The 3,674-nt window shown below is 37.7% G+C and overlaps 1 non-coding gene across 1 annotated transcript; it reads right to left on the bottom strand.

The window, feature by feature from the left end:
- Window positions 1–1,289: 1,289 nt before the first annotated feature.
- LOC127743518 (small nucleolar RNA R71) lies at window positions 1,290–1,396 on the bottom strand. Its single transcript, XR_008004907.1, has one exon. It is a non-coding gene; the product is annotated as a small nucleolar RNA R71 (small nucleolar RNA).
- Window positions 1,397–3,674: the final 2,278 nt, after the last annotated feature.

Here is a 3,674-nt window from a genome sequence, read left to right as displayed (position 1 = left end):
CAAAAATAAAATATTTTTCATTTTTCTTTTATGGTTTTGGAAAATTTGAAAATATTTTTCAAAATCTTTTCTTAATTTTATTTCATAATTTTCAAAAACTTTGCTAACAATTAATGTGATTGATTTAAAAATTTGAAGTTTGTTACTTTCTTGTTAAGAAATGTTCAATCTTTAAATTCTAGAATCATATCTTTTAGTTTCTTGTTAGTCAAGTAATCAATTATAATTTTAAAAATCAAATCTTTTCCAAAATATCTTTTTCAAATCATATATTTTTCAAAATCAATTTGAAAATCTTTTTCAACTTCTTATCTTTTCAAAATTAATTTTCAAATCTTTTTCAACTAACTAATTGACTTTTTGTTTGTTTTACTATTTCTTATCTTTTTCAAAACCACCTAACTACTTTTCTCTCTCTAATTTTTGAAAATTACCTCCCTCTTTTTCAAAATTCTTTTAATTAACTAATTGTTTCAAATTTTAATTTTAATTTTATTTCTTCTCTTAATTTTCGAAAATCACTAATTTTTTTTTTCAAAAATAATTTTCAAAATTCTCTTCCTCTCATCTTCTATTTATTTATTCATTTACTAACACTTCTCTTCATCTCAAAAATTCGAACCCTCTTCTTTCTTCTGTGTTCGAATTTTTCTTCTCTTTCCGTTATTCTCCTCTTTTTCTACTCACATAAAGGAATCTCTATACTATGATATAGAGGATTCCTCTTCTCTCTTTGTTTTCTTCTCTTTCATATGAGCAGGAACAAGGAAAAAGGCATTCTTATTGAAGTTGATCCTGAACCTGAAAGGACCTTGAAGAGGAAGCCAAGAGCAGCTAAAGCACAGTACTCTGAAGAGGATCTAACTGAAATTTTCGAACAGGAAAAGGATATGGCAGCCAAACCCAACAACAACAATACAAGGAAGATGCTTGGTGACTTTACTGCACCAAATTCCAACTTACATGGAAAAAGCATCTCAATCCCTGCCATTGGAGCAAACAACTTTGAGCTAAAGCCTCAGTTAGTTTCTCTAATGCAACAGAACTGCAAGTTTCATGGACTTCCATCAGAAGATCCTTTTCAGTTCTTAACTGAATTCTTGCAGATCTGTGATACTGTTAAGACCAATGGGGTTGATCTCGAGGTCTACAGGCTTATGCTTTTCCCTTTTGCTATAAGAGACAGAGCTAGAGTATGGTTAGACTTTCAACCTAAAGATAGCCTGAACTCTTGGGATAAGCTGGTCACGGCCTTCTTGGCCAAGTTCTTTCCTCCTTAAAAGCTGAGTAAGATTAGAGTGGATGTTCAAACCTTCAGACAGAAAGAAGGTGAATCCCTCTATGAAGCTTGGGAGAGATACAAGCAACTGACCAAAAAGTGTCCTTCTGACATGCTTTCAGAATGAACCATCCTGGATATATTCTATGATGGTATGTCTGAATTGTCTAAGATGTCATTGGACCACTCTGCAGGTGGATCCATTCACCTAAAGAAAATGCCTGCAGAAGCTCAGGAACTAATTGACATGGTTGCAAATAACCAATTCATGTACACCTTTGAGAGGAATCCTGTGAGTAATGGGACGCCTCAGAAGAGGAGAGTTCTTGAAATTGATGCTCTGAATGCCATATTGGCTCAGAACAAAATGTTGACTCAGCAAGTCAACATGAATGGATGGCAAAATGCATCCAATAGTACTAAAGAGGCATCTTCTGAAGAAGAAGCTTATGATCCTGAAAACCCTGCAATGGCAGAGGTGAATTACATGGGTGAACCCTATGGGAACACCTATAATTCCTCATAGAGAAACCATCCAAATTTCTCATGGAAGGATCAACAAAGGCCCCAACAAGGCTTTAATAATGGTGGAAGAAGCAGGCTTAGCAATAGCAAGCCTTTTCCATCATCTTTTCAGAAACAGACAGAGAATTCTGAGCAGAGTCCCTCTAGCTTAACAAACATAGTCTCTGATCTATCTAAGGCCACTTTAAGTTTCATGAGTGAAACAAAGTCCTCCATTAGAAATTTGGAGGCACAAGTGGGCCAGCTGAGTAAGAAAATCACTGAAACCCCTCATAGTACTCTCCCAAGCAATACAGAAGAGAATCCAAAAAGAGAGTGCAAGGCCATTGACATAATCACAATGGCCGAATCCAGAGAAGAAGAGAAGGACGTGACTCCCAGTGAGGAAGACCTCCTGGAATGTCCTTTGAACAGAAAGGAGTTCCCTATTGAGGACCTAAAGGAATTTGAGGCTCATATAGAGACCATAGAGATTTCATTAAACCTCCTTTTACCATTCATGAGCTCTGAGAACTATTCTTCCTCTGAAGAGGATGAAGATGTAACTGAAGAGCAAGTTGCTCAATATTTAGGAGCCAGTATAAAACTAAATGCCAAGTTGTTTGGTAATGAGACTTGGAAAGGTGAACCTCTCTTGCTCATTAGTAAACTAGATACATGGGTTCAGCAAACTCTATCTCAAAAGAAACAAGATCCTGGTAAATTCTTAATATCCTGTACCATAGGCATCATGACCTTTGAGAAGGCTCTATGTGACCTGGGGTCAGGTATAAATCTTATGCCACTCTCTGTAATGGAGAAGCTGGGGATCTTTGAGGTACAAGCTACAAGAATCTCATTAGAGATGGCGGACAAGTCAATAAAACAAGCTTATAGATTTGTAGAGGACGTGTTGGTAAAGGTTAAAGGCCTTTACATCCCTGCTGATTTCATAATCTTAGACATTGGGAAGGATGAGAATGAATCCATCATTCTTGGAAGACCCTTCCTAGCCACAGCAGGAGCTGTGATTGATGTTGACAGAGGAGAATTAGTCCTTCAATTGAATGGGGACTACCTTGTGTTTAAAGCTCAAGGTTATCCTTCTGTAAACATGGAAAAGAGGCACGATAAGCTTCTCTCAATACAGAGTCAAACAAAGCCCTCACAATCAAACTCTAAGTTTGGTGTTGGGAGGACCCAACAATGCTCTGATGATTTGTGAAGCTCCATGAGAGCTCACTGTCAAGCTATTGACATTAAAGAAGCACTTATTGGGAGGCAACCCAATTTTTGTTTATCTATATTTCTATTGTTCTTTTATGTTTTATTAGGTTTATGATCATGTGGAGTAATAAAATAATTGCAAAAATTAAAAACAGAATAAAAAATAGCAGAAGAAAAAGCACACCCTGGAGGAAGAGCTTACTGGCGTTTAAATGCCAATAAAGAGCATCTGGCTGGTGTTCAATGCCAGAACAGAGCATGAAGCTGGCGTTAAACGCCAGAAACAAGCAGCAGTCTGGCGTTTAAATGCCAGGATTGCACCTTGAGGAAAGTTGGCGTTAAACACCAGAAACAAGCATGGAAGTGGCATTCAATGCCAGAAACATGCTGCAGATTGGTGTTGAACGCCCAAAACAAGCATGGAAGTGGTATTTAATGCCAGAAACATGCTGCAGTCTTGTGTTAAACGCCAGGATTGCATACAAAGGGCATTTTACACGCCTAAAGGGTGCAGGGATGAGAGATCCTTGACACCTCAGGATCTGTGGACCCCACAGGATCACCTCAGGATCTGTGGACCCCACAAGATCCCCATCTACCTTCTCCCTCTCTCTCACACCTTTTCATAACACTCTTCTCCAAACATCATTCACCAATCACCCTA

Source organism: Arachis duranensis, chromosome 10 (genome assembly GCF_000817695.3).
Source record: "Arachis duranensis cultivar V14167 chromosome 10, aradu.V14167.gnm2.J7QH, whole genome shotgun sequence".
Lineage (NCBI taxonomy): Eukaryota > Viridiplantae > Streptophyta > Magnoliopsida > Fabales > Fabaceae > Arachis > Arachis duranensis.
This window is presented reverse-complemented; position numbering and strand designations above follow the sequence as displayed.